The sequence below is a fragment of the Telopea speciosissima genome, chromosome 8 (assembly GCF_018873765.1).
Source record: "Telopea speciosissima isolate NSW1024214 ecotype Mountain lineage chromosome 8, Tspe_v1, whole genome shotgun sequence".
NCBI classification, from domain to species: domain Eukaryota; kingdom Viridiplantae; phylum Streptophyta; class Magnoliopsida; order Proteales; family Proteaceae; genus Telopea; species Telopea speciosissima.
The window spans coordinates 20,731,205-20,757,307 of NC_057923.1; the positions used below are offsets into that span (position 1 = coordinate 20,731,205).

Here is a 26,103-nt window from a genome sequence, read left to right on the forward strand (position 1 = left end):
TCCCTTCTACTAAGTTCGGAACACTGGGACACAGACAAACCTTAGGAACACTAACCTACGTACCACACCCTTTGCACAAAATGAGATTTCCTGTACAGAGCAAAACCTGTACGGTACCAGCTCAATAAAATAGGAGCTGTCAAGATTAAGAGGGAGATCCAACATACCTAGTTTTTCTACTTCCCAACATCATTTCTGTCTAGCAATTTAGCTATTTAAGGACTGTGGGATTTATCACATGCATTGTAAATAGGCATGAAAGCAGGTATTGAAATACAAGAATGGTAATTTAATTTATTATAATTATATATTTTCTCATATAGCAAACTTCTTTGCACATAGAACATCTAGGCGCACTCATGCCAATAAACAGGGCTAGTAAGCATTATCTACACACAAACCTGGTTTCTGTTCACCAATGATGAATCCACACATTTAAGTATTTGGATGAGACTCCTGGAATAGTAAAAATGGTGGATCATCTATCCCTACATGTATATACATACGTACAATTAGGTGATGACATTTGCCACACCTACAACAACTAATGGTGCATAAAAGGGCATTTATAGAAACAAAAAGAACAAATGTCATCACATAATCATACGTGAAGCGTACACATGTGAGGTAGGTAATCCAAAGTCCAAACTTATAATTATGACCTCTGATTCTCTTCGATCTTATGGGTGGAGAAAAACTCTCCTCCATACAAATGCCCTTAGAATATTTTATGGTCATAAGGTTTAATTTGGGTAAGCTAATTATCATTCCTGCAACCAAAACAATAAAATTCATCATTCCAACAAATAATTTCATTCAAACATACATAAAATGACATAAACTATGGGTATGCATTTAGTTCTAGCCATACACGCAACAGAGCTTTACTTTGAAAAGTGGCTTTGATTTTTTTTTTTTTTTTTGATAGGTATCTATTCAACTATTCTATGGGGGAGGGAGGGAAGATGAGAATCATGAGGCTTGAACCCAAGGCCTCCTGGTAGGGTGGGCTTTTTTGCTCCACACCAACTGCTTTAAGCAGTTGTTCTCAACTAGCTTGGATATTGGTTACTAACCACTCACACATGGGGCAAAGGTGCTACAATAAAAGGCTTTAGGGGTCATAGATCATTTTCTCAAGGTTACTAATCTTGAAAGAGATTCTTGTATATGGAATAGTATCTTCTTACTTCAAGATGATTTCCTTTTTTTTGGGGGGGGGGGGGGTAAAAAGATGATCTCCTACAGTTGGTTTGCAAAAAGGCGGGAGATGGTTCTACTATTAACGTATAGAGAGATCCATGGATCCCTTTCATATATGGTTTTCAATTACCATCTTTAGTTACACCTCATCCCCTTTATATCCACGTCAATGATCTTATTTCTTGTTCACTGGATTGGATTTTTTATATTTTACAGTCATATCTACCTTCAAAAGGTTATTAACCACATCACTAGAGTAAGTCTTTCATGGACCACCTTTAATAATGATTTGTTCTGCCCTTCAACAGAATTTGGAGGAAGTAGATTAAAGTTTGGTGCACATTATTTTAGTAATCAAGGTTGAGAACATAACCCTGATTCAAGTTTTCCCTTGAAGAAGTTTTGGAATCTGTGTTGGAAAAGGAATTTAGTTAGAAATCGAATTCTGATTCCCATTAGAAAAATTCAGGGGTAATATGGTAAGTATCCCATAACTTAATATTAGGGTTTTGCATTATATAAATATATGTTTACTACAAGAAAGTGGAGCAATGTCGGCACTTCAGTTGGAGATATAACAATGCTTTTTATACACCCCATTAAATATGTATAAACCGCGACATATTATTTGAAATGTTGTTACCTATAGATATACAATGACTTTTATTAGAGTGTTTATTAATATACATCGTGATATGCCTCATATTTACGTCATCATAAATTTATGGGAAAAGAACTATGTCTGGGAGTCTGGCCTACGCCAACACTCCCATGAGTCTATCTCTCTCCTCACCATGTGAAAAGACACATCTGCCCCTTGTTTTGAGGAGGAGAGAGATAGACACATGGGAATGCTACGCCAGCACTCTCGGATAGAAAATTGCTTCCCTAAATTTTTGTACACTATAAATGCAATAATTTATGCAGCGTTTATATATAAACGCCATTGTATACTTGTATCATAATACATAGCTGGGGCAATTACTATCACTCCCCTACACTTAGCCTATATTTACTAAAATTCCCCTGCCTTAAACTTCTTTTCCGATACTCCCCTGCTTTTAAACCTTTACATCTCCTTCTCCCCTCATGTTTTTAAATACCTAGATTGCCCTTCTTTTTCACCTGGTAACCTGCTTTTACCAAACCAAAAAAGAACCAACCAGTTATCATCTTTGACTCTCTAAGTCTCTCTTCTGTCTTTACGTTTACCTACTTTACCAGTTATCATTTTACCTCTTTCCCTGCTACGGTTACCAACTTACCACTAACGGGTAACCCTAAACGGTTGACGGAAAGATGGAGCCGTGGAGGAGGGCCACTGGGCCAGAAGGCTCTTGCATAGTTCAATAATTCTATTTGTAAAGATTTCACGTTCTGCAAGAGTGCAAAAGAAACCTTTTTCTTCTTTTGACAAGTATTTTATTATTTGTCTTCTTCTAGACTTCTCCCGGCAAGTTAGCAATGTCTTTTCTTCTCAATTTTTATATGTTCAAACTTCGAAACGTCAGTTGATAACAAATAGAGTTTTGATTTCTGTAACCCACATGCATCGCTTTGCCCAAAAGATCTTCTGAGAAGGAAGAGAGAGAGTTCTCTAGAGTTTCAAGAGAGATTTTGGACGGTTTGTGCAAGTTGGATCACTCTCTCTCTGTCTCAGCTACGTGTTGTTTTCCTCTGTTCAGTTGCAGTCTTCTAATCTTGAATCTTCTACACTCCACGAACTGACATCCCAACCTTGCTGCTGCAGTTCCACTCCATTCTCCACTTCTGATCTTCTCCTCCTTTGGTTGCTGAAAGCTGTGGGTTGAAGGCAGAGTCGAGTTTTTTAGCAAAGGAATGTTTTATACTTAGCTCTTAGCCGACTTCTGATCCACTCCATTTCCACTTCTGATGTCTTCCTCTATTGGTTTTAATTTGTGAGAATTAGAGAAGTGTTGAATGCATTCAATGATTGAATAATAATAAGGTTTTGATTTCTTAAAGTTTTTTATTTTAATTGACAATGCTACTGTGGAATGTACGTGGATGTTTGTAAATGACTAAATGCAATTATTTTTTGTTAGTGCTACGGACTAGGGAATTGATCTTTGATCCAATGCATAAAGTAATATTTGAAAGTTGAAATCCATTTTCATTACTACTTGAAATCTAATGAATAAAATTGTAAAATCCGTAATAAATTTAAATTTTTAGAACTTGTGTGATTTCAGGTTCCAGTTCTGAGTCGATGCTTGCTTTTATGTTATGGGCTGCATCGATCGAGGTACTAGACCAACCATCTGACACACCTATGGAGGATTCTGGGGAGGAGTCTTCTCAACTTGCCCTTCTAGAGTCAAAGAACCCTGATGGGGTCCCGCATCTGAGCTACCTGTGTCAGATATGCTACCTGGAGGGGATGCGAAACCTATCCCTTAACTAACTTATTGTAAGTATGAACTTATTTGTGTATTCGTATGCCGATTATATGACCAATTAGACTTTTAGGGGTATTCTGGTCATTTTATCCCTAAGGGACCCACATCCCCAGAGGAGAATCCAATTCCCAATAATTATCCGTACCCAGTTTACCCATGATGTCATGTGACATCATTCTATAATTACATTAAGGTAATAAGTACAAAATTCTGGTTAAAAATAATTTTAAAAATTAGTTTTAAAAGCTGTTTTTACATTAAAGGACCAAACAGCTCTTAGATAACTCAACCACTATAAATATAAACCAATTATACTAATCATCAATCTAAGAGGTTAATAAATTAGTTATAGAAATAATTAATACTCAAATTACCACCCTACCCCTTAGTGCTTAAGTATTATGCAAATATATAAACCCCCCCTTTACTATTCTCCTTCTTCCTCTTATTTAAATATAAGAAGAATCGATCCAGCCTTGAGAGCCTTAGGGAAGCTTAGAGAAAGAAGAAGAAGAAGAGAGAAGTACATCATACGTTGGGACTTTGATTCTACACTTGGAGTTGAAGCTTGAGAGTGCAATTGGAGTTCTTCTTGCACAATCTAGCACTGCTGTCACACTGATATCACCATCAATTTCAGGTAGGTCCTTAAATTTCTACTGTTTTGTTCTTTTTCTTCTCTAATCCTAAGCCTTAACCCAGTCCTAACCCATGGCACCTATTAAAACATGTAAACTAAGCTTTAAAAAAATAGAAATACTATCAACATAAACCTAATTTAGAACAAACTAGGTTCTGTTATACCTGAAATTTCAGGGTTGTTTCTCTGCTGAATCTAATTTCAGGTTCCATGAACCAATTTATAAGCCCTAAATCATTAATTTGAGAAGTAATTAACCTAAATCCCTAATTTTAGTATTTAAATTTGAAATTCAACAAATTAGTGAAATGACCCACCTTAATTATTATCTGAAACCAGAAATTGGGACTGTGCATGTTAAGATCTGCCCATTTAAAGTAAAACCCCCAATTCTGCCCCTTGAACCGGACAACCGGTTCAGCCGGTTTAGTCATTTATGACCAAAATGCCCTTGATGCCTTTACCTGACCTCTGGCTATGCTCTGACCTCCAAACATTGCTGATTTTCTGTTGGTAGGGACTGTTTCCAGTCTGTTCTTTTTGGTTTGTCTGTTCTGCTGAGCTTTTTGGAGGGTAATCGTTTATACCTTACCTACAGAGACAGGTAAGAAAATTATGACTTTAATTTTGGAGTGTTTATCATTTTAATTTGTTTTTGTTCTAATTGCCATGTCATACATCATCAAAATTATCCTGTTCATATAGTTTATTAGCTTTTATTTATTGCATTAGAATCTGCATATGATTTAGGTTGCATTGGCATCTTGCATTTGCATTGATATCTACTTGTTACTGATGGCTATTATTGAAAAAGTATTGTTCTATTAAATTTAATTATACATACATGTGCTATCATGCATAGATTGCATTGGGCTAGGCTATTTTATCATAACCCAGTACTACGCCCCTTACCAATAAAGGGTAAGGTGTTGGACCACCCGTGGTACAACCGAAGAGTATGCCGGGGTGCCATTTACTGTCCCATGTTAGCGTGTGTATTCCACTGTGGGAACAAACAGTAGGGTTGGTCTTTGGGGGTCTGTTGGGTTAGCTGCCTGGTGATATGCTTTCCTGGCGGGTCTTCACCATGGTAGAATGGTTTCACTCGGGTGACCGATGTCTAGAGCTGCCTGGTGTCATGCTTTTTGGTTGGTCATTGGGGGTCTGTTGGGTTAGCTACCTTGTGTCATGCTTTCCTGGCAGGTTCTCTTCGAGGTTAGCATCTACTACAGTAGTACTTATACCCCATGTGACTTAGTATCCATGTTAGGACATGCTACTTAAAACATTCATCATAATTGTTGTGATTTGTTTGCATGCATTCCCTTATGGGGCTCAGTTGAGAGCTCACCCCTCGTGATCACTCTATTTTTATAGATGAGGCTTCTATCACTACTGCATGTGTTCGTATGGGAACTCCTTCTATTCAGGATTCTCTTGTTGATCGCATAGCTGATACTTATGTACTGGTGGAGTACGATGCTTCGTGCTCCTGTGATGACTGTTCGTTCTCCTGATCTCCCAGACTGATCAGGCTCTTTATTCCTTTTGTTTATATCACTTTTTGTAGTACTTATGTATATAACCTTTTTGGAGTTTGTGTTACACCTCTGTGAAGCAACATTGTAACCCTGATATAAATGGATGTTCATATATATATAAATACTACTGTTATCAGTAGTTACCTTTAATTACTGTCTTATTTCTTATTAAATTGCTTCCGCTGCACTTTGATTTGATTATATTGTGAATGAAACTGCGAATAGAGAATTGCATTGTGATCTTGGTTGGATGTCTGGGACATCCTGTCTCACTTGGCCCTTATTAACCGGGCTGGGGTGTGACATTTAAGTGGTATCAGAGCATACCCTGCTCTTTTTTCTATTCGCAGTCAAATTCATGATTGGCAGCTCTTGAACTCATTGACCTGAAGGTGAGTTCAACTTAGGATTAATTAAAAATCTCAACTAAAAGCAACCAAGTAAAAATAAATGGAAATTGACTGTAGATAGTAATATAAAGATAAAACTTCTATTATATAGATTTGAATTATACAAAATTTCAGTGCATAGACTGATCTGGTTACATCAGGTTGATATAGGTTAAAAGCTGAAGACCATAGTCCTTACAAAGTATAAAAGAAAATTACATATAAGTTAAGACCTAGTCTAAACTGGTAAGCTATAATAGTAGCATCGGATAGTCATCGTGGTTGTGGGCTCTGTCCCTAAAAGTGTGACCTCCACTCTGACAGTTGGGTCTCCACTGCACTCATCCTTCCACCCAACTCAAAAAAACCCTGTTGAATGGTCCTCTCCATGCTTTCTAATCTGCTGAACAGTTGTGCCCATGTGGTACCATCACCTGTGTACTCTGGAGCAGCTGAAGAAGAAGAGGCACCTGGATGCCCAAATGATGCTACAAGCTGAGACACTGGTGGGCAATCAATAGGCTGTGGCACTGGGACCTCGCCCTCGCACTGCAGCCATTATAGATCAAGCTGCAATAAAAACAAAAAAAAATATAATTTAGATAATGAGTGTAAAATCAATAAAATGTAAAAGAAAGTGTATTTCTTTATGCGTGATCATATATGGGACAGCATCCCATATGTAAGCGTGCATTGACCAAGAATACAACAAGTATGTAGTCTAGTCAAGTGTAGAAAAATATATATAAGTATACATGTTATTCTTGTGTATGAGTACGTGTTTATAGCTTATAAACCCAATATAAGCCTAAACAAATGTAATGGACCAAGTTAGGCTAGACAAACAGGCACATTAAGGCTAACAACTTCATTTGGTCATTTTATCAAACATTAGCTGTGCATATTTAAGCTTGATTTTATAGGGAGATTTGTGGTTATGATATACCATTAGAAAATAAAGCATCTGAAAGGGGAATACCTTAGAATAGTGGTCGGCATGAAAATATTCATAAAAACAGTAAAAGAAACCCAAAAATAAGTTAGGAAGGTCATTTAGGCATTTTAACATACACTTGCTGAGCACAAGCTGGGCATAGTGAATGTTGCATATAGATCTTGAGGAAATGAAAGAACAAGGGTGAAATCAGCAATAACATAGCACATTGTGACAAAATGAGCTAAGGAAAGTGAATGTGCGAGAAGAGAACAAGAAATTTCTGTTTTAGTTGAAGAACAAAAAAAAAATATAGGAAGAGATGCTTATTTAGATCTAAAATGAAGTAAGAAAAAGAGAAGGAATGAGGATTTGATCACTTACATTTGATTTGGAGAGTGAAATCTTGTGTTAAGATCCCTTCTTTAGTCTTGAATGCTCTAAGGAACCCTCTTTGGGGTGTTAGACACGTAGAAAAGAGAAAGGGAGAAATAAGAGCCGAATGGGTTTCAAATAGAAAAGATGCAGGTTTTTACACTTTTAAAGAGGAATTGGTCACTGCCGAGTGAACCGGATGACCGATTCAACTTGGCAGTGAATCCGATTCCCTTTTTGCTTGTGAATCCAATTCACCCCTTTTGCTTTCTAAAATGGTTTTATAAATTATAATAAATACTTAGATAAATAATGAATTGTACCCTATAATATATTAAAGTAAAATAATTATATCCTTATAATATAATAAAAAAATAATAATAATAAATAAATAAATATAATAATTATAATAAATTATTTAAAACAAAAATAAAATAGAATAAATTAAATTAAATTAAATTAAAACCAGATAAGTATAGAAATAATAATAATAATAATAATAAAATAAAATAAATACATTAAAAATTATTTAAAATCATTTATAATTATTAAAAACTCATATAAGAATTTTAAAAATGATATAAAATTCTTAAAAATATGTTTGTGTAATATAAGGCTTGTATATGCATAAATTGAGTGTAAAGTTACACTTTCATGTCTTAAAAATGTTGTATTGTATGATTTTAAATGTATCAAGTGCTATTATCATGCTTAAACTAGTAAATGGCTACGAAGTGAATGTTTATTTATTATTCATTATTCATTGCTTCACTATATAATAATATATTTAATATGTAGCATGATTTGTGAGTTTTCTTTATAGGAGTTCGATTATTGGCTTAACATATAACACCAACTTGAGATGAGTTATGTGTTAAGGCCAATTGAGGAGTACAATTACAACCTTGAGAACATCAATGAACTCAATCGAGCGCTTGAGTTGCTTGTTAATGATCGGGTATATCTACAGTCTGTCTTATGGAATGATAGCAAATCCTTGTGGGCCAGAGATTTTTACATCATCGATCGAAAGATGGATTATCTTCGAGCCCACATTTCTCGCATCGAATCTATCCTCCACAGATGGGCAGATATACTTCAAGGCCTCCCTTGAATTCTGTGGAGTACAATAAGGCTTACCCTGCCTTTATTACTATTTTCTCTATTCTGTGCATATATGTATATCAAACTACTGCATGTGCTGATAGTTTGATGTTTACACTCTTTCTCAGCTGATCATTATGGATCCTCAGCCTCCTATCCCATATCAGAGGCATAACATCGGAGGGTGTGCACAGGCAGCCTCATCCTCCAATCCTACCCATAATAATCCTCCAACTGGGGGTACATAAGCAAATCCTCCTCCTCCTTCTGATATGCCTGCTCACGACACAGCTAGCCTTATAAGGGCTATTGTGGAAGGGCAACAACAGCAAATGTATCAGATGATTACCTATATGGGTAATCAATTCCAGACAGCCATCAGAAGCATCCAAACTTCACAGGCAGCCCCTGCAACTCCTGTAGCCCCTGCTATCCCTCCCCCTCCTGCTCCACAACAGGATACTGAAGGCCACATGATGGAAAGGTTCCTCAAGATGCAGCCTTTAACTTTTGCTGAGATCAACAAGGACACCCTGCTTCCTGTTAAATGGGTGAAAGAGATGGAGAAAGCCTTCGAGTTTCTGGGATGCAATGACCAGCAGAAACTCATATGTGCTAGATATAAGCTACAGCATGAAACAGAGGCTTGGTGGGAAACCACAAAGCCTATCTTGCAAGTGGCTCACCCTATCCTAACCTGGGACATTTTTAAACAAGCTTTCTTTGGGAATTACTTCCCCATCAGTGTGAGGAAGAGGAAAGAGATTGAATTGGCTGAATTGGTTCAGGGATCGAAGTCAGTGCTGGAGTACCAGCAGAAGTTTGAAGAGTTATTCTGCTTTTCTCCTCTTCACTTGGGAACAGATGAAGCTAAAGCACAGAAGTTTGAAGATGGATTGAGACCACAAATTTCTTCGATTATGGCCACTAGACCGACCCAGGGGTACTCAGAGACCGTGCAAACTGCAAAGAGGGTTGAGGATAAGAAGAGGGATGCTTATCATGTTAGTCAGTCTTCAGGCAAAAGAGCAACACCATTCCCTGACAGAGGATTCAACAAGTATAGCAGGTTTTCTGGATCTAGTGCAGTCTCATCCTTGCCACAGCGAAGTGAGTCTGAGACATCAGTAACCAGGTCGGTGTATGCCAATCCAAGCACCAAGGTGTCAGATACTACTTCTACTGCTCCATCGAGTGTTGCTGAGTACAAATGTTTCACCTGTGGCCAGATGGGTCATACTTTTAGGACTTGCCATCACAAGAGGCCTATACTTCCTCCTTGACAACCGGCCGGTAGACCTTAAGGTCGAGTCTACTCTGTGACTGCAAGTGAGGCTGAAGCCAATCAAGCTGTAGTTACTAGTAACTTTCTAAACTCAAGCTTGATTATAAATTTTAATAATTACTGTCATACATACATAATCATCAAGTCATGGCATATAGGTACCATCCTTATATGTGATCATCCAGCATATACATTGTTCGATACTGGAGTGACGCACTCCTTTGTGTCTCCATCCTTTGCTAAGAGGATTGGTGTGTTACCTAAGAGTTTATCAGAAGGTTTAGCAGTCAGTACACCTATCGGGTCAAGAATAGACTTGAATACTTTATATGAACTGTGTGCAGTGAGAATTGCTGGTAGAGTCATGAATGTACATCTGTTGCTGCTCGATATGACTGACTTTGATGTTATATTGGGTATGGACTGGTTGTCGGCTTATAAAGCTAGTGTACTATGTGCTAAAAGGAAGATAGTATTCCAGCCAAAGGGCAAGAAAGGATTCATCTTCGTGGGTGATAAGAAGAAAAGACCAAAGAAGATGGTAATTTCAGTCTTAGAAATGAAGAAATTATTGAATAAGGGATGCCAAGGATACCTTGTGTCGATCTTGGATACCAAGACACAGGTTAGGCCAATGACTGAGATCCCTATTGTTGAGGAATTCCCTGATGTCTTTCCTGATGACTTGACAAGTCTGCCTCCACCAAGGGAGAATGAGTTTGTGATTGATCTCATACCTGGAGCGGCGCCAGTGTCTAAAGCACCATACAGAATGGCACTGATAGAATTAAAAGAATTACAGACTTATCTTCAAGACTTGTTAAAGAAAGGCTTTATAAGACCGAGTATCTCACCTTGGGGTGCTCCAGTCTTGTTTGTGAAAAAGAAAGACGGCTCCATGCAAATGTGTATTGATTATAGAGAGCTGAACAAACTAAAAATCAAGAACAAATATACTGTACCAAGGATTGAAGATCTTTTTTATTAGCTTCAGGGTGCCCAAGTCTTTTTGAAGATAGATCTCAGATCAGGGTACCATCAGCTTCGAATTAAGGAAGCTGATGTTAGTAAGACTGCTTTCAGGACTCGATATGGGCACTATGAGTTCCTGGTTATGTCATTTGGGCTTACTAATGCTCCCGTAACATTTATGGCTTTGATGAACAAAGTTTTTCATGATGTCCTAGACAAGTTTGTGATAGTCTTCATTGATGATATCTTGATCTACTCCAAGAATGAACAGGAACATGCCCAACATTTGAGGTTTGTATTGCAAAGGCTAAGAGAGAAGCAATTATGTGCAAAATTCAGCAAATGTGAATTTTGGTTGCCTCAAGTTGGGTTTCTAGGCCATATTATATCAGCTAGAGGGATTGAAATGGACCTAGAGAACGTTAACGTTGTGGTAAATTGGGAGAGTCCCAAAACAGTAGCAGAGATTAGAAGTTTTCTGGGATTAGCTGGGTATTACAGAAGGTTCATTGAAAACTTTTCAAAGATAGCCATGCCCATGACACAGCTTACTAAGAAGGGCGCCAAGTTTGAGTGGAATGAGGACTGTGAAAATAGTTTTCAAGAGCTGAAGAAAAGATTGGTAACAGCCCCGGTTCTTGTTCTCTTTGATGGAATTGAAGGGATGGTGGTGTACACCGATGCCTCCAAGTCAGGGTTAGGATGTGTGTTGATGCAGAATGGGAAGGTTATTGCCTATGATTCTCGACAGTTAAAGGACCATGAGAAGAATTACCCTACACATGACCTAGAATTGGCAGTAGTTGTGTTTGCACTAAAATTGTGGAGGCATTACCTGTATGGTGAGAAAATTATGATTTTGACAGATCACAAGAGTTTAAAGTACTTCTTCACACAGAAGGAGTTGAACATGAGGCAAAGGAGGTGGCTTGAACTCATTAATGATTATGAGTTTGATATCTCATATCACCCAGGTAAAGCCAATATAGTGGCTGATGCACTCAGTAGGAAGTCTGTAGATTAGGATATGGGTAGATTTAAGGTTGAGAATGAAATTCTGAAGGACTTACATGCTATGGATGTGGAAATGATATTTGGTGAAACTGAAGAATTGATTTTTGTATTGATGGTGCAACCATTACTGCGAGCTCAAATAATAGCAGCACAGTCCTCTGATGAAGAATTTCAACACATTGTGAATAGTATTAGTACTGGGGCCCAGAAGAGTGCAGATTTTTCACTGACTTCTGATGGAGTGCTTATGTTTAAAGATAGACTATGTGTACCTACGGATAGTCACTTGAAGGAGCTCATTTTATAAGAGGCTCACCGATCTCCCTATACTGTGCATCCTGGTGGTACAAAAATGTACCAAGACTTGAAACAGTTCATTTGGTGGCATGGTATGAAGAATGATGTAGCAGCCTTGTTTCCAAGTATTCTACATGTCAATAAGTTAAGGCTGTTAGGAATAGACCACAGGGACTTTTGCAACCCCTAGCTATACCAGAATGGAAATGGGAAATATAACCATGGATTTTGTCACTGACCTTCCTCACACTAGGAAGGGAATGGATACAATCTGGGTAATTGTTGACAGATTAACCAAAACAGCCCACTTCATTCCTATGAAGATTACTTACTCCATGGATCAGCTGGCTAAGCTTTATGTGGATAACATTATCAGACTTCATGTGGTACCAGTGAACATTGTGTCTGACAGAGACCCCAAGTTTACTTCAAGGTTCTGGAAGAGTCTATAGAAGGCTTTAGGTACTGAGTTGAGTCACAGTTCAGCACACCACCCAGAGACAGATGGACAGTCAAAGAGGACAACCCAGACTTTGGAAGACATGCTCAGGGCTTGTGTACTAGAGATGAGTGGCAGCTGGGATGAACACCTTTCTCTGATAGAATTTGCTTCTAATAACAGCTACCATGCATCTATCGATATGACCCCATTCAAGGCATTATATGGGAAGACTTGTCGTACTCCACTATATTAGGATGAAGTTGGAGAGCGACGCATTTGGGGCCCTGAATTAATCTAGAAGACCTGTGAGAAGGTGGATCTGATAAGAGAGAAGATCAAGACTGCACAGTCCAGACAGAAAAGCTATGCAGATAAAAGGAGACAGTACATACAGATTAAAGTTGTGGAGAAGGCATTCTTGAAGGTGTCTCCAATCGAAGGTGTTGTGAGATTTAGGAAGAGAGGGAAGTTAAACCCCAGATACATCGGTCCATTTGAGATTCTAAGTAGAGTTGGTCCAGTGGCTTATCAACTAGCACTGCCCCCATCTCTTGCCGGTGTGCATGATGTGTTCCATGTCTCTATGTTGAGACAATTTATCCCTGATTCTTCATACTTGCGGCCTCAGCAACCACCTGAGCTTATTGCTGACTTAACTTATGAAGAAGTGCTAGAGGAGATTGTAGACAGAAAGGAACACAACCTGAGGAATCAAATTATCTCTTTTGTTAAAGTCAAGTGGGGTAATCACTCTGTAGCTGAAGCGTCTTGGGAAAGAGAGGACTTAATGAAAGAGAGATACCCTTATCTCTTCGATCTTCCAGGTACGTCAATTTCGAGGACGAAATTCTAATAAGGGGGTGGAGTGTAAAATCTACAATAAATTTAAATTTTTGGAACTTGTGTGATTCCGGTTCCAGTTCTGAGTCAATGCTTGCTTCGATGTTATGGGCTACATCGGTCGAGGTACTAGACCAACCATCTGACACACCTATGGAGATTTCGGGCAGGAGTCTTCTCAACCTGCCCTTCTAGAGTCAGAGAACCCTGGTGGGGTCCTGCATCTGAGCTACCTGTGTCAGATATGCTACCTGGAGGGGATGCGAAACCTATCCCTTAACTAACTTATTATAAGTATGAACTTATTTGTGTATTCGTATGCCGATTATATGACCAATTAGACTTTTAGGGATATTCTGATCATTTTATCCCTGTGGGACCCACATCCCCAGAGGAGAATCCAATTCCCAATAATTACCCATACCCAGTTTACCGATGATGTCATGTGACATCATTCTATAATTACATTAAGGTAATAAGTACAAAATTCTGGTTAAAAACAATTTTAAAAATTAATTTTAAGAGCTGTTTTTACATTAAAGGACCAAACAGCCCTTAGATAACTCAACCACTATAAATATAAACCAATTACCCTATTCATCAATCTAAGAGGTTAATAAATTAGTTATAGAAATAATTAATACTCAAATTACCACCCTACCCCTTAGTGCTTAAGTATTATGCATATATATAAACCCCCCCTTTACTATTCTCCTTCTTCCTCTTATCTAAACATAAGAAGAATCGATCCAGCCTTGAGAGCCTTAGGGAAGCTTAGAGAAAGAAGAAGAAAAAGGGGAGAAGAAGAAGAGAGAGGTACATCATACGTTAGGGTTTTGATTCTATTGAAGCTTGAGAGTGCAATTGGAGTTCTTCCTACACAATCTAGGACTGCTGTCACACTGATATCACCATCAATTTCAGGTAGGTTCTTAAATTTCTGCTGATCTGTTCTCTTTCTTCTCTAATCCTAAGCCTTAACCCAGTCCTAACCCATGGCAGCTATTAAAACATGTAAACTAAGCTTTAAAAAATAGGAATGCTACCAACATAAACCTAATTAAGAACAAACTAGGTTCTGTTATACCTGAAATTTCAAGGCTGTTTCTCTGCTGAATCTAATTTCAGGTTCCATGGACCAATTTATAAGCCCTAAATCATTAATTTGAGAAGTAATTAACCGAAATCCCTAATTTTAGTATTTAAATCTGAAATACAATAAATTAGTGAAATGACCCACCTTAATTATTATTTGAAACTAGAAATTGGGACTGTGCATGTTAAGATCTGCCCATTTAAAGTAAAACCCCCAATTCTGCCCCTTGAACCGGACAACCGGTTTAGCCTGTTCAGCCATTTGCGATCAAAGTACCTTTGATGCCTTTGACTGACCTCTGGCTATGCTCTGACCTCCAAACATTGCTGATTTTCTGTTGGTAGGGACTGTTTCCAGTCTGTTCTTGCTGGTTTATCTGTTCTGCTGGGCATTTTGGAGGGTAATCGTTTATACCTTACCTACAGAGACAGATAAGGAAATTTTAACTTTAATTTTGGATTGTTTATCATTTTAATTTATTTTTGTTCTGATTGCCATGTCATACATCATCAAAATTATCCTGTTCATATAGTTTATTAGCTTTTATTTATTACATTAGAATCTGCATATGATTTAGGTTGCATTGGCATCTTGCATTTGCATTGATATCTACTTGTTACTGATGACTATTATTGGAAAAGTATTGTTCTATTAAATTCAATTATACATACATGTGCTATCATGCATAGATTGCACTGGGCTAGGCTGTTTTATCATAACCCAGTACTACGCCCCTTACCAACAGGGGGTAAGGTGTTGGACAACCCGTGGTACAGCCGAAGGGTATGTCGGGGTGCCATTTATTGTCCCATGTTAGCGTGTGTATCCCGCTGTGGGAACAAACAGTAGGGTTGGTCTTTGGGGGTCTATTGGGTTAGCTGCCTGGTGATATGCTTTCCTAACGGGTCTTCACCGTGGTAGAATGGTTTAGTTCAGGTGACCGACGTCTGGAGCTGCCTGGTGTCATGCTTTCCGGTTGGTCATTGGGGGTCTGTTGGGTTAGCTGCCTTGTGTCATGCTTTCCTGGCAGGTTCTCTTCGAGGTTAGCATCTACTACAGTAGTACTTATACCCCCTGTGACTTAGTATCCATGTTAGGACATGCTACTTAAAACATTCATCATAATTGTTGTGATTTGTTTGCATGCATTCCCTTATGGGGCTCAGTTGAGAGCTCACCCCTCGTGATCACTCTATTTTTACAGATGATGCTTCTATCGCTGCTGCTTGTGTTTTTATGGGAACTCCTTTTGTTCAGGATTCTCCTGTTGATCGCAGAACTGATACTTATGTATTGGTGGAGCACGATGCTTCGTGCTCCTGCGATGACTGCTCGTTCTCCTGATCTCCCAGATTGATCAGGCTCTTTCCTTCCTTTTGTTTATATCACTTTTTGTAGTACTTATGTATATAACCTTTTTGGAGTTTGTGTTACATCTCTGTGAAGCAACACTGTAACCCTGATGTAAATGGATGTTCATATATATATTTATATATATAAATACTACTGTTATCAGTAGTTACCTTTAATTACTGTCTTATTTCTTATTAAATTGCTTCTGTTGCACTTTGATTTGATTATATTGTGAATGAAACTGTAAATAGAGAATTGTATTGTAATTTTGGTTGGATGTCTGGGACATCCTGTCTCACTTGGCCCTTATTAATCGGGCCGGGGTGTGACAAAAATAATATTACGGTTGTAGAGACTCGGGAATTGATCATTGATCCAATGAATTATTATTTGTTAATGCTGGGAACCTAGGAACCATCTCTGTTTGAAATCCAATGAATAAGATAGTATTCAGGATTACTATGGATTACCCCAAATTAAATTAATCCAACCCGATATCAGCCCGATATTTTAAAAACTGTTTATAAATGGTTTTTTTTTGGCTTGAAACCCTTTACACATGTATATTGGACTTTAACTTGATCTATGGCTTCAAGTTTGGCATCTTTCCTCTTTCACATTTTATTTAGAGAGAATTATTCAAATCTCCCAATTCTTTACTTTTCCTCCCTCCTTTATTAGATAAGATTTTTCTGCAAACTTTGGTTAGATGCATGTAGCTTTTAAAGTAAATCTTAACCTAATGCCACTATGCCCAACTATTGATATATATACATATTGTCAATATATGATGGGTTAGAGTTATAAATTTTATATATAAATATAAACCTAGGTCAGTCTATGAATGTCAAAGAAATACAAATGACAAGTTGTCAATTTGGAAAAGGTCTATGATTTTCACCCACCTTAAGCTTATTTTTTATCTTGAGATCATTACATCATTTTATCATTGAATTACTTGTTTTGTGCTTGTTTTCGATTGTTGATGTAGGAAAAAGACAATGTTTCATACAAAAGGTCAATCCACTTTTGCCGAGGCTACTGAGGATACATCAAACACTTCTAAAGTAGCTATTGTTGAACTTTATAGTGATAACGACTCAATAGATGATGCTATTTTTGAGCATGCACCAACAAATATGGTCAGAATAGATGATATGAGGAGCAAGGAAGGACCTGCTACTTACTCACATAGAGCCCCTTTTTCTATACATGTTGACCAAGTGTTTGAAAACTTTCATGTGTTCCGACAAGCTCTAATTGATGTGTGGCAATCAATGTTGGATTTGAGTTGAAATTTGACAAATCAGAGAAAGCACGTGTTACTGCACATTGTGCAGCTATTAGATGCAAATGGTGTATACATGCATCTAAAATCTAGCAAAAGTGAAGACACTAATTGATTGCCACACATGTCAATGGCTTGCTCAGCCTAGTCATCGTCAAGCAGGTAGTAGATGGGTTGCTAGTGTTGTTATGCTTCGTTTACGAGAACATCCACAATATAGGGTAAAAATGATAGTTTCTTTTATCAAACAAATGTATAATGTTGATATAAGTTATATGGTTGCTTGGAGAGCTAAAGAAAAGTGTATTTCTACCCTCCACGGATCATGGGAGGAGTCATATGTGATGATTGAAGACTACATGGCTCAAACCTTGCAAGCCAATCCAAGCAGTATAACAGTTGTATTGTGTGTTGAGCATCGATATTTTAGAGGTGTTAACTATCATATGCAGCTTGCATCAAAAGGTTCAATCGTGAATGTAGGCCTTTGTTATTTATTGATGAGACACATGCAAAGGAAAGATACAAGGGCACAATATTGAGTGCAACGACTTTAGTTGGGGATGGAAATTTTTTTCCTCTTGCCATAGCAGTAGTTGAGAATGAGTCCACTGACACCTGGGAGTGGTTCTTCAATTTTCTTGAACGATCTGTTAGATACCATATGACAGTGGAATTACTCACTATTATTTCTGATCTTATAAAAGGGTTATCTGATTCAGTTGCAATATACTTTCCTAATGCATTCCATAGTACTGTGCATGACATTTGTGTCAGAACTTACAGAAGAAACATGGTAAGTCAATTGGGACACAGTTTTGGAAGATTGTAAAGTCACTAATTGTATCAGCTTTTGATGAAGAATTGACAAAGTTAGAGGGAATAAACCATGCTGTCGCCCAGTGGATAAAGTCAAATCACCCTGAAAATTGGGCAATATCCAAGTTCCGTGGACTAACATATGGACATATTACTTTCAACATTGTTAAATCATTAATAGTTGGATATATCAAGCTAGGTTCTTTCCATTGATACAGATGCTTGAGAACATACATCTTAAATTAATGACGAGATTCCATGATAATCACATGAAGTCCTTCCAGCTTACAGGTAATCTCACTCCAAGTACTGCAAAATATAAGGAGAAGCAATCATCTAAGTCACGAACCATAAAACATATCCTGCTAATGCCAATTTATACGAAGTTTATATAGTAGAAGAAGTTCAATATAAGGTGGATTTGCAAAGGCGAATATGTTCATGTTAGGTTTGACATATTGTTGGGTTGCCTTTAGTCATGCTCTAATAGCTATTTATACGGCTGGTAAAAATACTTATGATCATTATCAGAAATTCTTCGGTGTGGAATTTTATCGTCAAACTTATTTTGAGACTATTTATCCAGTATTGCCATCTATTGATATGGGGTATAAAAAAATGATGTCCTAGCACCACTAGTTCATCGTATGCCAGGATGACCCAAAAGTATAAGAAGAAAGTCCGAGGTAGTTGAGAAGAAGAGAATCATGCAACGTAGCAAATGTGGGGTAGCCGGTCACAATAAGAACGGATGTGAGAAGTTTGGGGGATAGTTGACCCTTTTATTGGCAAAGTGAAAAGAAGCCCAAACTGGTAATTAGAGGATTAATTGGACAAATATTTTGTGCTTCGACACTTATTGTTTTGAATGCTATTTTATTGTAAATCCTATGAACTGCTCATTATCCAATTCCTAATTTGGTGGTAATTTATTGTCACACTTAAATATACCTAAACAACATTTTTTTTTTCTTTCAGGTTGAGCCTCGTTTGGCTTCTTGTTTCTCAGTTTTGAAGCTTTTTAAGATGATCGGTCATGCATTGCACATACACCATGTGTTTTATGTTTCAAGTTGACCCTCTGTTGTTTCATGTTTTTTGAATAGTTTGCTATATAATCATTATAAGGTTTAATATATATATTGATTGAAAATTTAAACTCTTGGATTTAGCTAGAGTGGTACATGGTTTTTATCAAGATAACACTAGACATATGTTCAGATAATGTCAAAGCATACAGATCTATCCAGAGGCAAGAGACAATCCAACAAGTTGCATCTTTTCATTTTACTTCATATGGACTTCAGATTGTTGTGAAGAACTATTCATTTGTAGGTCAATGTTCCACATAGCTGAGTATGGGAATCAAAACTCAGAATTATATACCTTTTTTTTAACCTATCTCAGTAGTACTAATTTATTGACTAACTAGTTTGAAATAGAGGGTTACGTGACACAAGGGAGTCTACAGGCATATATAAAGCTTAACAGGTTTAGGCATATGCCTTTTGGAATTTCTAATTTAGAATAAGATGAATGAACAGAAGGGTGGCTCAGCTTTAGTTTGGAAAGTTTCAATGCAAACATTTGTCACAGACTTAAAATCAAGCTTCTTGTGGCCCCTTTGAACTTTGGCTGTTTGTTGTTAAAGAGCTTGCTACTTCAATCTTTTCTGAGCATGTTGGATAAAAAACATAGGTTGTTCGCTTTCAAATGTGCAAAAAATACCTACAACTATGTTCTATGTTAATATCTCTCATGTCCTACTACAGTGTCAAAAAAAAAGGTCGTAACTAGTGCACAAGGCTCCCACGTTTAGTAGGATTTGGGGAAGGTCAAATGTCTGTAGCCTTACACCTATTTCCAGAGAGGCTATTTCCAGGACTTGAACCGTGCCCAAGTGTTCAGCAAGTGAGCACTTGACCAACTCGCCAAGCATGACCTTATAGAGGTTCTCTCCTACTAATAATATTAAATTTAACTCTTTCCACCTTTGTTTGAGGAAGAGGGAGAAGATATATAAGGACGTGTGGAAAGAGGAAAAGACAATGATATATCGGTATTGGTTAGGGAAGAGATTGATTTGATACTAATTTTTATAATTTCTTTAGAGCAAATTACATGCACCCCCTGGTGTTTGAAACAATAACAAAACACCCCCATAGTTTCACCATTTACATGTATGCCATGGATGATTGTGTGGCTTACAAATAAGCCCTTATAGTTAAGTTTAAATCGTTAGGTGCAGTTAAACATTTGAAAATGGCTATATTACTCGAGAGAACAAAATCCTTTGTGGAGAGAACGAGCCTACGAACAAGTAGAAAGAACGAGCCATAAACCAAGAATCTGCGATTCAAATTCTCCTGATCAGTCAGTAGGCAAGCTTGATGGCACTTGGCTTGATTTTCAAGTCTTGATTCCAGCTAAAAGCTCGAAAGCACTAAAGCAGGCTGCGGGTGGAGATAAAAGCCATAAATCATAATTTTTTACATGGACCATTTACCCTTATTAGACATAACCCATCTCCCCAAAACCAACGGTGGAGGAGATCTCTGACAGAGGAGGAGGAGGAGTGTTCCAGGGAGTTGGGGATGGGGCGGAGATGGTGGTTTTCGCAACTCTTGCATCGTTTGGATTTGGTGGGTTGGATTTGGGTTTTGAGATGAGCACCTGTTGCCATGAATCGTTGTTTCTTGTCCTTCAGGGCATCGTGCATCGCACAAGCCACCACTCACCACACCGCATGGAGTGGATAAGAGAGAAGAGAGGAAGAGAGAGAGAGGGAGAAAGAGAGGGGGTGGGATCGTGGTGGAAGGGTTTACAACAGAGGGTGGGGGGTTATAGGGGTGAAGAGATGGGTGATAGGCAGGGGTGAGGAAATGGGTTGCAAGGGTGGAATAGGGGTTGCTCCTCACCAAACCCAACAATCCATCAAAGGACTCTCCCAGACCACCATTGACTACACACCACCTAACACCATCAAAATAATAGTTCTAGTGCCACTCCCACAGCAAACCAAACCCAACCTACCCTCTCTTAAATCGCAAAAGGAGAAAGAAAGTCGCAACATGATTACCTACGAGTCTAGAACTTAAATGTAGAATTATACAACATAACAGATTTTGATAATATTACACAGGCTTTGGAAACTCAGATGAACCTCAGAAGGAGCATGAATACAGAATAGCCACAGACTCCTTGAAAATATTAATCTCAAACCAAGAAAAAATTAGCAAACAAAAAACTTGGGCCTATGTAGAAATGCATTATTAACAAATAACCACAAGCACTAGACACAGCAATACCTTGGGGATGATTTGATATAGAGCAAACTAGGTGATGGGTGGTGCGATGGTGAAGAGATTAGGTGATGTAGAGGCATTGGAGAAGGAATGTCGGCAGCGATGGGTGTGGGAATTGGGTGATGCAAAGGTAAGAGAGTAGGGTAGTTATACAGGGGCGACGAGTAGAGGGGGATGCGCAGAGGCGAGCTTACAGTGGTGATGGAACAGAGGGTAGGGTTGCAGCGATGCCGATCGGTGATGGGTGGTGTTAAGGTGTGGCCGTATTGCGATTGATTGGAGGATGGTAGCAACGTGAAGACAAGGGTTGCGATTGCGATGCCAACCGTTAATCAGATGGATTTCTGATTATTATCCTCTCTTATCTATCTTTCCTTTTCTTTTGAAACGGGTCAGATCTGAACTTCTTCTTTAACCTGCAAATAACAATTCTCTATCTTTCTTAATAGCAATCTTATGGTATGTTACTGGAGAAAAAGAAAAGTGTAGGAAGAAGAAGAAGAAGATGGGGCGGGATTGCAGAGGGGTGGGGGTAGGAGGAAGAAGAAGAAACGATTTGGGGATTTAGGTTGGAGGATGCAATAAGGGTAAAGCTATCTTTTTACTTTCAAAACTAACAGCTCATTAACACCTTGAGTCATTAGGAGGTTATACGTAAATGGTAAAATTATGGGGGGTGTTTTGTTATTATTTCAAACACCAGGGGGTGCAGGTAATTTGGTCATTTCTTTATTATTTTTTAGGGATAAAGAACACCACCCGGTCAAGGGGGTGCGCCGGTATTTCATTCACGATTGTGTCTTGGCACAGGTACAGGCCGCGTTGTGCAACCAAGTGGCGTTCCTTTTCCCTATCTTTTAATCCCTAAAATCTCTTGTTGCTACCTTATTGAATGTACCATCGACCCCATCCCAATACGACTGAGACCAATACTAATCCCATCCCAATACCGATCTTGCCATCGATTACTAAATCCATGATGATGGATGAGACAAAAGAAAAAAAAAATAGATAAATTGGCATATGTCTTTAAATAAGTGCTAATGCATTTAAATATAATTCAATAAAAAAATAATAATTTAATCACATTAAAATACATAAGGGAAAGAACAACTTCGTTAGTGGGAGGAGTGTTGAAAAGCCAATGCTCTTTCTTGGTTTGGTAAAAGCAAACTTGTCAAATTTTTTTTAACTAATTGGTTCTTTCTTGGTTCGGTAAAAATAACTTGTGAGCCACTCACTAAAAATGGATAAATAGATTAACAGGTTATGAGGTGAAAAAGAAGGGCAATCTAGGTATTTAAAAACATGAAGGAAGAATGCAAAAGTTAAAAGCGGGGGAGTATAAAAGAAGTTTAAGATGGGGGAGATTTAGTAAATATAAGGGAGAGGGGGGAGTAATAGTAATTACCCTTATATAGCGGAAAAATTTTCCCTCTCTCCCGCCCAGTTTTGATGATTTTCCTTTCTCCCGCGCTCTCAATCTCTCCATCAGACTATCCCTCGCGCTCTCAATATCTCCATCTACTTCTTTACTTCGAAACCCCTAACCACCTACCTATCTCTCACTCTCTTGTGCTGTCAATCTACCTTTTCCATTCTCTCTACTACGAAACCCCTCGACAACCCTGCGACTCTCTCTCTTGTGCTGTCAATCTCTCTTTCCCATTCCCTCAAGCGTTTTACTGCGAAACCCTAGGCTCCACTATCGCTCTCTGCTACGAAACCCCTTGACAACCCTACAGCTCTATCTCTTTCTCCAGATTGGTGAGTATGATTCAATTCCATCTCCAACTTTTCTCATATGTGATCATTAATTTTGCTACCATTGTCGTAGAACTTAGTTCTGGTTTGGGAATGGTAGTTCTACTTGTTTAAAGTATTTTCATGTTTTCTCCCATTGTTTACTTGTCTATTTCTCTCTCTGTGCATAGCTCTTTGAATGGCGTGGAATAACGAGACTGTTTTGAGCTTTATCTGTTTTTCCCCCTTTTTATAATGTTAAATCTGAGATGTTCGGATGCATGAGCAAGGCTAATCAGATACAAGATTTAGTTTTTTCTTTATCTGTTTTTTTTCTTTCTTTATTTTCATTTTCTCCCATTATGTGCCTAATGGGGGCCAATCTAGTGTACGTGGGTGCGAGATTGGACTAGCCCTAATATGGGATAGGTTAAAAGAGCTTGATTATTCCATTAGCTCCGGAGCTTTTGGGCGTATCGGTTAAGTACTTAATACCTCCCTTTCTTTTTTCCTTCTCTATTTCCCTCACTGATTTATCTGCATCACTTAGGCTTACAATTTAGTTTGCCTTCGAGTTTTTGTTTTCCTTTAGCTGTGTTGGAAGTTTCTTGGCAGGAAGTGTTTTATCAGTATCAGAAGGAAAACGAGTATTAGTCAATCTACATCTGTGTCAGTGGCTACATTCTCTACAAGAATGAAAACTGTCCAATGTTGGGACTTCTTTGGGTCTTGGATCAAATTTTAATACCCTGTCCACCACCTACCCCACCGCTTCCCCCTTTCCACTCCTTGACATAGAACTTGTAGGTTCTTCAAAATGGTGGGATTCCACCCTGCTTCCCAAATTTTATTTTTTATTTTCTAGATGAGATTTTAGAATGTTGTATCCTTCCTAAAAGAGGAAAGGGTCGGTGTAAGGGTGAGGATCAAAAGTCTATGTTACTTATGAAACCATCTTAACTTATGTTACGTAAACCAGCTCAGCAGGTATGAAGCATCTTGAACCATGATACATGGTTATGCTACTTTTTAATAAATTTTGGTTGGGACTCATGGAAATTTTTTGTCTAGTCAATCTTTCATTTGATTTATGTTGTAACTTAGTTATTTTGGGGTATCATTTGTAGCAGATTCTGTATGTGTGTCCATGTGTATGCTCACATTTTTGTATTTTAGTTTTAATTAAGAGTCTCTTGAGACAATTTCTTGATGGTTAAGGTTTTTCTAGGGTTAGTAATATTGTTTTGTATATTGTTTGTAAATAGGGAGGAGTTGACTAATGCAATGTAGAATTTGAAGAAAGAGATTCTTTTATTCTTTTCTGATGTTGATTCTGTACAACTTTTGGTGGTGCTGGCTCCTTCAAACCCTTGTCTAGGGTGTGTTCCAATTCTAATTCTTTGATCAAAAGTTGAGGTTACAACTCTCCAATCATGATTCTATTGTGTTTCTCCAATCTTGATTTTCTTTAACTACCTATACCCATTTCCCTAGTCTCCCATATTATAAAGCTAGTCTATTTTCAATGGGTAGCAAATGAATATTGGATATGCCAATTAGCTATTCTTTAATTGCAGCTAGACCATTAGTAGACAACCATTATCTGCCCCTAATCTAAAATTTCTACAAGTTTCTTTCTTGCTGAATACTTCAAAAAGAGTTTACAAGTGCGACAGTTCTTGCCCAAAGGACTATGTAGCCAATGGGTTAAGTTTACATTTCTTGGAATGCTCCGGCTCCAATTAAATTGCAAGGAGCTCCAAGAAGTCCATATAACAGAAGTAGTATTGGAAAAAATGAACAGTGTTCATTGGATTCTTCAGCCTTGTAGCAACGTAGCATCTATCAATTAAGCTGAAACCTTTGACTGGTAAATGATCCACCATCAAAACTTTACCAGGAGATAACAGTGTACATTTCAGAATTCCTTTCTTTGATTACTTGATAAAAAATGATTTCTTTCTCCTTGAATTAACAAAGTCTTGATATATATTGAGAGAGAGAGAGGGTATTACAACAAAAAAAAAAAAAAAAACCCAGAAATTTGGGACCTCAATTCGGTTGAATAACCTTCCCATGAACTTGACGGAAATAGTTTAGGGAAGCTCTTAGTCTTATACTTAACAGCTCTTGAACATCATGAGAACTCATTTGCAGTTAGGGGTGTAAATGAATAGTCAAAATCCGTTTTCGTATCCGTGTCCGTATCCTTTTAGTACTATCCGAATCCGTCCGAAAGTTAAGCGGATGCAGATACAGATAGGTTATAGCTATCCGAAAAGCTATATTTACATGTAAACGGATAAAATATCCGATCCGTATCCGTGTCCGTGTCCGTATCCGTTTAGCACTATCTGAATCCATCCGATAGCTAATCGGATGCGGATGCGGATATAGCACTATCCGAACCGAATCCGATCCGTTTGCAACCCTATTTGCAGTCTCTGCTGAATTCTGTTTATTATTGATGTTCAGTTCAAGATAACCTAGAATTAGACAGATAAGGTATTGTCTCGAACATAGGGATATCATTTTAACTGAATCTATTTTAAACTCATTATTGATTATTGAATTCTGTTGATTATTCATTTGTTTGTTGATTTAAATTTAAACTTATCCTTTGGGGGATTTATTACTTTTCAGTCTGGAACAAAGCTTGTTTGTGTTTTGCTTTCACTGCGAGTTCCTTGAAAGGCTTCAAATACTTGTCAAGGTGGTGTGGTGCAGTTAGACGTAGGTTTATTAGATATAATAATATATTTTTCTTTTTCTTTACTCTCATCTTGTAGAGTCATTAGTAGGAAGGTAAGAGTCCAATTTTATTTAAAATTGTCTTCTGTTTTGGATTATGTAGAGTTAGAGTTTAGGTATGATTTCAGTTTTACAATAGGATTAGGATTTATGTTGCTTTAATCCATAAATGGGCATGTAACCCAACGATGGGAACAGATTGAGATTTGAAATTTGAATGAAAGTTTCATTGGTATGCTGCCAAGAGCTGTGTGTGCGCAGATCTGTACCTCCTCTTTTCAGATCCTTCCCT

General features: G+C 37.9%; 1 long non-coding RNA gene across 1 annotated transcript; it reads right to left on the bottom strand.

Moving 5' to 3' along the window:
- Positions 1–12,291: 12,291 nt before the first annotated feature.
- Positions 12,292–20,468, bottom strand: LOC122670755. Its single transcript, XR_006334248.1, has 3 exons — positions 20,410–20,468; positions 13,317–13,319; positions 12,292–12,304 (listed from the first exon to the last, which is right to left on the bottom strand). It is a non-coding gene; the product is annotated as an uncharacterized LOC122670755 (long non-coding RNA).
- Between the last annotated feature and the right edge of the window lie 5,635 nt (positions 20,469–26,103).